This window comes from Elaeis guineensis, chromosome 5 (assembly GCF_000442705.2).
Source record: "Elaeis guineensis isolate ETL-2024a chromosome 5, EG11, whole genome shotgun sequence".
In the NCBI taxonomy this organism is placed as follows: domain Eukaryota; kingdom Viridiplantae; phylum Streptophyta; class Magnoliopsida; order Arecales; family Arecaceae; genus Elaeis; species Elaeis guineensis.
The window spans coordinates 55,820,043-55,828,849 of record NC_025997.2 but is presented as its reverse complement, the minus strand read 5'-3'; positions in this window follow the sequence as shown (position 1 = coordinate 55,828,849).

Below are 8,807 nucleotides of genomic sequence, written 5' to 3'. Positions count from 1 at the left end.
TTATATGTTCTCACCAGAGCTAACAACTCCATGTGAAGGCTCTCTTCTTTTCATCCACCAGACACCACCTTCTTCATTTTTCCCATTTCATCCATTAAAATAAGCTCTCTAAGTCACATCCTGAGAGAGCCTCTCTCATCTTTTTACTTGTTTATCCTTTCATTCCCTTGGTTTCTTCCACCACACCAACGTATCCACCAAACCACTCATTATAATGTTCTTTCTCCACTTCTATTTTCTTCCTCTTTCCATTAAAATACTCATTCCATTCCCTTTCCACTAGATTCCTCCACAGAAGTCTCAAATCTCTGTCATTTGAGCCGTAACTCATGTGAGTTTTTGTAAATAAGTGTGCTTATGGTATGTTTACTCATATATTAGCATATATTAGTGCTTGTGGTTTGTATTTAAGTTTGCTTAAGCTTGATTAGTGTACATAAAGCTTGAAAGGTGCGTATTTCAATTTCATCAGATTCTATATAAGTGTGCTTTTGTAAATAAAGCTTATTTTTCTTTCATTTTACTATTGTTAATTAGGTTTTAAGCTTTTTTTATGTTTAACCTTGTTACTGTTCATTACTGTAGCTGTACTGTAGCTAATTATTGTAGCATATGCACTGTGCAGTACTATAGCAAAAATACTGTGCAGTACTGTTACGTACTGTAGCATGTTACTGTAGCATGACGGTAAATAACCAGAATACTACCGAGGCTGTGAAGTAAACAACGGATCAGTCTCTTAAGGGTAAACAACTCTATGGTTGGTAGAGATTGTGAAGTAAACAATGGATCAATCAGGATAAACAATCCAAATACCACTTGTAATATGTTATAAGATTGTACTAAAACCATAGTGCAATCTATCGTGCAATCGCGAAATAAATAACGGAGCGATTATATGCTATTTCATTAGTTAAAGTACTTTATTTACTTTTAAGCTTTTGTTTATTTCTTTTATTAAGCTTTTCTTCATTCTTTAAGTACTGTACTTTGTTTCATTAGTTTTATATTAAGCAGTTTTATTTTATTTATCTACTCTTAGTTAAACTTAGTTCTGTATATTTCTCTTTGTTCTGATCTGTGCATTCTACTTTATTTCTATTTTATGTATTTTCTTAGTTAAGTTTTATTTCTTTCTGTTAGTAATCTTTTTTATTTTATTTTATTTCTTTTTGTTAGTAGTCTTTTCCATTTTGGTTTGTTCTGCTCTTACTTAGTTTAGTTTATTTACTACAGCAAGTTTGTAGATAGTTTATTTGCTGTAAGTCTTATTTGCTGCAGTTAGTCTTAGTTCGATTTACTTTTATGTTTGTTAATCATAGCTTAGTAGTTTATATTTTGATATTTTACTCTTATTAATGGCCTAGAATTTACTCTATAGTTTATTTATTGCATTTATGCTTCTTGCCCTTATATTAGTTGTTGGGTATAAAATACCCCCAGTCGAAGTTCGCAAAGGGCCGACCCTTCCAGGGTTCTTCCAGCTTCCAACCTTGTGGGGAATCTTTTTGAACTCTCTCGACCGTCCGAGCTTTCATATTACCATCTGGACTTTTCCGACAATGAGCTCCTCCATTCACGTACCGGGCTGCTCCAAATGCTCTTTGGGCTTCAATATCAGCCGATTTTCTGCAGTGATTAACTATTCTCCAAATCTCTTTCAGACTTCTTCCAGCTATGATCGACTCTACTCCGAACTTCCTCCGGACTTCGTCAATGGCCGAGCTTCCCCAACAGCAGGACTTCTACAGTAACCAGACTCCATCCAAGTTTCTACGACGATCGACCGCCTTCTAGATTTCACTCGAGCTCCTGCGAGAGCCGGACCTCTACCCCGAATTTCTGTTGCAGGTGGACTTCATCCGAACTCCTACCAAGGCTGGGCTCCGTCCGAACTCCTACAGTGGATGGATCCCAGACAAATTTCGACAATGAAAGGGCTCCACCAGTCGGATCTCAGATCTGAACTTCTACTACGAGCGGTCTACTCCGAATTTCTACTGCAAGCGGTTTACTCCGAACTTCTACTATGAGCGATCTACTCCAGACTCTACTATAAGCGAATTCCATCCGAGCTTCTACTGTAAATGAATTTCTTCCGAACTTCTATTACAGGTAGACTTCAGTCGAACTTCTTCAATAAGCAGTCCCCATCCGGATTTCTACAAGAATCAGACTCTGTCTGAACTTTCGTAGCGGATGAATTTCGGACGAACTTCTACAACAGATGGGCTCTAGCAGCTAGATTTCTACAACGGCCGACCACCTCCGGTGTCTGCTGTACCTCCCCAGCCATCAACCTTCAATAGTGTCAATCGGACTTCAACAATGCCAATCGAACTTTCACAGGACTCTTCAGACTCCTTCAGCAGATGAACCTCCACAACGCCATTCGAAGTCCACTGCCGGTCGACCCTCTGCCGGACTCATCATGAAATCGAACTTTCTCCAATAGAAAGTCTCCATCCGAGCTTCTATAGCAGATGACTCCCGCTTGGAGCATCAGTGCTCTAGGCACCCGACAACAGTAGACCCATCAATAACCTCGAAAATATTCGAGCTTCTCCTGGATTGATGAGACAGAAAGCCATTCCACTCCATCAGACATCCCAGCCGAGCTTCAGCCGATAGATCCGAACTCTCTGGCAAGTCACAACAATGGCCACTACCCTACTCCACTCTCTGTCATGAATTTCGCATGGCTCCACCACTCTTTGGCAAGTCGCGACAATGGACACCACTCCACTCTCCGTAACAAACTCCACGTGGCCCTGAACGGCCCCCGGATGCCACTACTCTCCATAACAAACTCCGTGTGGCCCTGAACGGCCCACTACCATGCGGTTACAGACGTCGCTGTCAATCAGTTACGCTCTCTGCCTATAAAAAGGAAACTCCAGATACGTTCTTCTCTAAGCTCAAAACTCTATCTCAAAACTTTGCTAAAATTTTTATTCGAGCACTCCATTTCTATTGAGGCAGAGTACTGACTTGAGCATCGGAGGGTCTTGCCGGAGCACCTCCAACTCCGGTTTAGACTTCCCTTGCAGGTCCCGACAGCGGACGCGACCCCTCGACTCCAGCTTCTCTGGTGTCGGCAGAATTCTGCACCAACAGAATTGGCGCTAGAGGAAGGGTCCTGTGTCTTCGCAGTACCCTTGTTCTTAAAGGAGTGCTCAACGAGACTGTCTCTGGTCACCTTCTCCGACATCTACTTCTCCTTCTCCTGTCAGATCTCCACCTGATGCCTCCCCGAAAGGCATCCACTAGGCGATCCATGACCTCCGCAGCCAGATCTCAACGAGCTCTGCAAGCTCCGACCTCATCTCTAGTTTCCTAGGCTCTTCCTCCTCCGACAACGACAGTCGGTGTGGAGCAGTTCGACTTGCTGGTTTAGCAGGTCAGGGGCCTTACCAAAGCAGTGCAGGCCATGCAGCAGCAGCTGCAGCAGCTGCAGGCATCAGTGCGGCTAGAAAGAGCATCGCCAGAGTTTCAGAATCTGACGACCGGGCGGGCCACTTGGGCCAGCCGCCCTGTCTTCCTCAGAAAGGGGAAGCAAAAGGTGGAGAGCCCTCCGTCCGATCATGATTCCACCCTCGGAGAGTCCCTACCTCCATTCCACCAGAAGACCCTTGAGGCTCGCAGTCGAGAAGACCTCCTAGATCAAAGATTTCAGGAGATGAACCGACGGATCGAAGAGCTCCATCGTGCTCCTACTGCTTACGGTGAGGACATCTGCACTGACCCTCCTTTCTCTCAAATGATCATGTAGGAACCAATCCCGTCGAACTTCAAGCTCCCCCAATTCGAGAGCTACGATGGGACCTCGGATCCGGTTGACCACCTGGAGGCCTTCCGGACCATGATGCTGCTCCATGGTGCTCCAGACGTGATCCTATGCCGAGCTTTCCCATCTACCTTGAAGGGAGCAGCAAGAAATTGGTACTCGACACTGAAGTCAGATACTATCTTCTTCTTTGATCAGATGAGCCACCAGTTCGTTGCTCATTTCGTCAACAGCCGACATCTCCGGAGAGGTTCAGAGTCCCTCATCAACATCAAGCAAAAGGAGGAAGAATCCATCTGAGCTTACGTTAACCATTTTAACATCGCCGCATTGGAGGTCCGAAACTTGGACCAATCGATCGCGATGGCCGCCCTGAAGGGCGGTCTTCAAAAGAATGATCTTCTATTTTCTCTGGAAAAGAAGTATCCCAGGGACTTTGCTGATTTGCTGGCTTGGGCCGAAGGATATGCCCGAGCAGGAGAAGCTTTCAAGATGAAGGACGAGGAGGCCGCGAAGGAGCGACAAGCAGGAGACTCCAGCAAGCCCATAGTTGAAAAAAGGCCGAGTGAAGCTCGGCCACGTTCTCGAACTTCCTCCAGACACAAGCATGTCCAGACTCCTCTCCGGGCCCATAGGCAGAGAAGCCCAGACCATAGAGTTTGGCGGGGCTCTCTCCCAGGAAGATTCCATAGCTACGCCCCCCTCAATGCATCGAAAACTCAAGTGCTGATGGAGGTTAGGGAGCAGCTGCCGAGGCCGAAAAGGATGCGCACACACCCCGGGAAGTGCAACCCTAACAAGTTCTACCTCTATCATCGTGACCACGGCCACGATACAGAGGAGTGCATTCAGCTCCGAGATGAGATCGAGGAGCTCATTAGACGAGGTCAGCTCGACAGATTCATTCGACGCCGACCTGAATGTAGGGAAGATCGGCCGAGGGCCTTGCCGCAATCAGAGCCGCCAAGGAGGGAGGAGCAGCTTGAAGATCAGCCTCCAATTGGGATTATCAACTCCATCTCTGGAGGACTCCGACGGGGAGCAGACCTTCCGCGGCTATGGGATTCAAAAAATCTACAAATATATTACCAATAACTTTGCCTTAAATAAAAGTTTCTTTCATATTTGCATATCTTTTCTTTTGGCGTGAGCTCATAACGACAGGGAGTAGCTCCTTCTGACAATTGAAACTAAGCATGTTAGGAACAGGAGGAGGACCTTGTCCTAACACGAATAAAGTCGAAGGCCTGGTTATTTAAAGACCGGATGGGGGGAGAGGCCCTTACAATGGCCCTTATGTTCCCCCACAGTCATGTTAGGAACAGGAGGAGAACCTTGTCCTAACATGAGCAAAGTCGAAGGCTCGGTTACTTAAAGATCGAATGGGGGGAGAGGCCCTTACAACGGCCCTTATATGCCCCCACAGTCATATTAGGAACAGGAGGAGAACCTCGTCCTAACATGAGCAAAGTCGAAGGCCCAGTTATTTAAAGATCGGATGGGGGGAGAGGCCCTTACAACGGCCCTTATGTGCCCTCACAGCCATGTTAGGAATAGGAGAAGAACCTCATCCTAACATGAGCAAAGTTGAAGGCCCGGTTATTTAAAGATCGAATGGGGGGAGAGGCCCTTACAACAGCCCTTATGTGCCCCCACAGCCATGTTAGGAACAGGAGGAGAACCTCATTCTAACATGAGCAAAATCGAAGGCCCGATTATCTAGAGACCGAATGAGGGGAGAGGCCCTTGCAACAGCCCTTACGTGCCCCCACAGCCCTGTTAGGAACAGGAGGAGAACCTCATCCTAACATGAGCTAAAATTGACTGTCGAGAACAGGAGGAGAACCTCATCCTAACACAAATGAAGACCCGATCGATCAAGATCGGATGAGGAGGAAAGCCTCCTCAATGGCTCCTCTACAATCCCATGACCCCGTTAAGAGCAGAGGGAAAACCCTCACTCGAACACAAAAAAAAGGAAAGAAAGATGAAAAGGAAAAGCGACGAACTATACCAGTGATAAGTAAAAAATAAACTACATCAAAGACACAAGGGACCTCGTCTCAACGAGGAAGGAAACTCTTATAAAAAAATCTTCAATCACTAAGAGGGAACTCAACACAGACCGAGGAAAAAATCGACTTCCTCAAGGTAACGAGAAGTTCGGGCCCCCAAGCTCGAGCACCGAGAGGAAGCGTCAAACTCAAATGGTCTCGAAAAGACCTGTGGTCATGAACAAAAAGGGCAAATCAATACGGTGACGACCAGAAACCTTCAAACAACATCAACATCGAACAAGACAAAAAACAAAAGAAGTTCGGTAAACGACGACTCAAAGCAAGAATAGATGAGGAATTACTAACAATGCCGATGTCGAACAAGATGGAAGACAAAAGAAGTTCGATAAATGATAACTTAATACAAGAATGGACAAGATAATGGAAAATTTCTTTTTCATTTCATTAATGAAGTGTACATTACAAAGCTCTGAAGGCCCAAAAAAGAAAAATGATAAGAAAAGAAAAAGAATACATGGAAGGATGAAAGGTAAAAAGGAGCTTTAAGGAAGCTCAGCTTCTTCCGACTTCGAGCTCTCGGTTCCAGTCATTATTAGGGACTACTTTAAATTTTCAACTTCTTCTAGTTCCATCTTTCTTAGCAGCATTTCTCGGTACATCTGGTGGAACCACCAACTTTCACCCTCCGACTCCTAAAGCCTCTTTCTCAGGACCTCAGACTCTGCCTCGGCATCCTTGACCGCCTGCTGCTCGTGAGCCAGCTGAATCTTCAGTCGCTGCAGTTCGGCCTTCTCCTATCCAAGGGCCACAGATAGTTCTTCCATGGCCTCCCTCAAGGAGCGGAGCTTGTCGGAGCCTTGTGCAGAGGCAGGCTGGACTCTCTCAACAACTGCCTCTGAAGGTGGGCAACTTCATCGGTCGCCATCTTAAGCTTCCTTCGGTAGTCCTCTACTTGTCCGCACTAGCCGACTCGGTAAGCATTGTAGTTCGCCTCAGCATCCTGCAGCCACTTTTGAAGGTCGAAAAATTTTTTCGACCAGTCTCAATCACATTCGGCCTGAGTTGCAAGCCAGGACGAGCTCCCTTCTGTTGGGAATAGTGTCCCAAAGCCAATCGTCAGCCTGTTGATGGTTATGCTCCTTTTTGTATTAGTATATGAATTATAAATAAATAAAAGTTATTTTGATATTTTTCATCATAAATTGTTTCATCTTCTAATGAACTCTTATGTTGTGATGAAGTCCTTAGGACTATTTAGACTCGACAAAGGAGGATTTGTCGTTTAGTCCTTAAACCTGTTCGTGACCAAATGATATGTTGTTACCAAGGACGACAACGTTTATCAAGCATAGGTCGTTGTGTGCCATATGGATTGGTTGTCCTCCTAATCAAGGAGTATGGAGACACTGATATCGCATACAGGTGAGATGTAAGGGTACATCTGCACTGAACGTGATCGACTCTGAAGCTTTTTCTGCTGTCAAGATTTGCTCCGATGGGATATGGGTATAATTATCCCTCCGACTTGAGACTGCCATAGTGACTTGCAAGCAACTCACTGCACTTAGGCACTGGACGACCTGAATTTCTAATTCAGTGACGGAAGGCTGCTGGGTGTAGTCAAGTACTTGACTTGTCGGTGCGTGTGTCAAGATGGGATTGACCACTCCAGTTCAGGAGCTGTGTACAGTCATGTTTCAATTTAGCAAAACCTTGGCCAGAGTAGTCCTAGTGAAGAGTCACAGGACTGTTTGAGTTGAGCACGATTCGGATGATCTGATCAGGGTTGACAGTTTAACCTTGAGTCATCCTAAACACAGGGTCAAAAGGGATGAATTATACAGTAACCATATTCACGTAGATTCTGAGTGTTGTGATTGTGACTATTCGACCTATCCGAACGTCGGATACTATTGCTAGATGGTCACTTTGATTAGTATAAAAATTGGTTCCTGTGCTACCGGCTTAGGTTCGAACCTGCGAGGTCCCACACATTAGAGGTTCCTATTTGATCTGATGGCTGGTGAAGAGTCCTAATGCTCGTGGACTATGAGTCCTACATGTCTGGGACTCTGTGATCGAGAATCAAGATTCTTTGATCATGAGTCCCACACATTTTGGGTACCGGGGTCAAAAGTCCTACTGGTTTGGGACTCTTCGATCAAGGTTTCATATCGATGGACTTTGATACCCGATTGCCCATCGGATTTGGACTCAGTATTTATGAGAGATTTAATTAGTGATTTGATTACTAATTAACTCAATTTGATGAAGTAATTATTTTTGGATCAAGCCCAATTGAATTAGATTCAGTTGGATTTGACCCGATTAGGTTAAGTGTTGACCTAATCATCGAAGTGGCTTGGTCCCTGATTTGATCAGGGGTTGGGCTTAGTCAATTCTTGATTTGATTAGAATTTTATTGAGCCTAATTAAGCCTAATTGTGTTGGATTTAAATTATTCTAACTAGACCTAACTTATTTTAATTAAGTTGGTTCAATTAGGTTGATTTAAAATTAGAAATCACCTTGACCTCAACTCCCTGTGCCACCTCACTTCTTCTGTGCCCATTTGAATTCACGAGAAATAACTTCTCATAAATTTTCTCCCATGCAAAGGCCTTCCCACGCCCACTCTTGTGCGCCAATTATTTGGATAAACATGATTTGTTAGCCATTCAAATTCAAAGGGTGTTTGAATTTAAATGGATAACTAATCCCATGCACCATGTCCTTATCCTTTTGTGTGCCATTTTCTTTACACGAGAAAGAGTTTCTCGTGTAAACTCTCCATGCACAAGAGAGCCATGCCTCCTCTCTTCTCATGCATTGAGTGGATAGGAATGAGTTGGTTGGCATTTGAATTCAAATTCGATTTGAATTCAAATAAGCAACCACTTATCTTTATCCTCTTACGCGGTAAAAATGCTGCAAAGATGCGATCTTGCATCATTTTAAAAAAGGAGATAAGAAAGGGTGTGCACACAAAATATCTAAGAAAA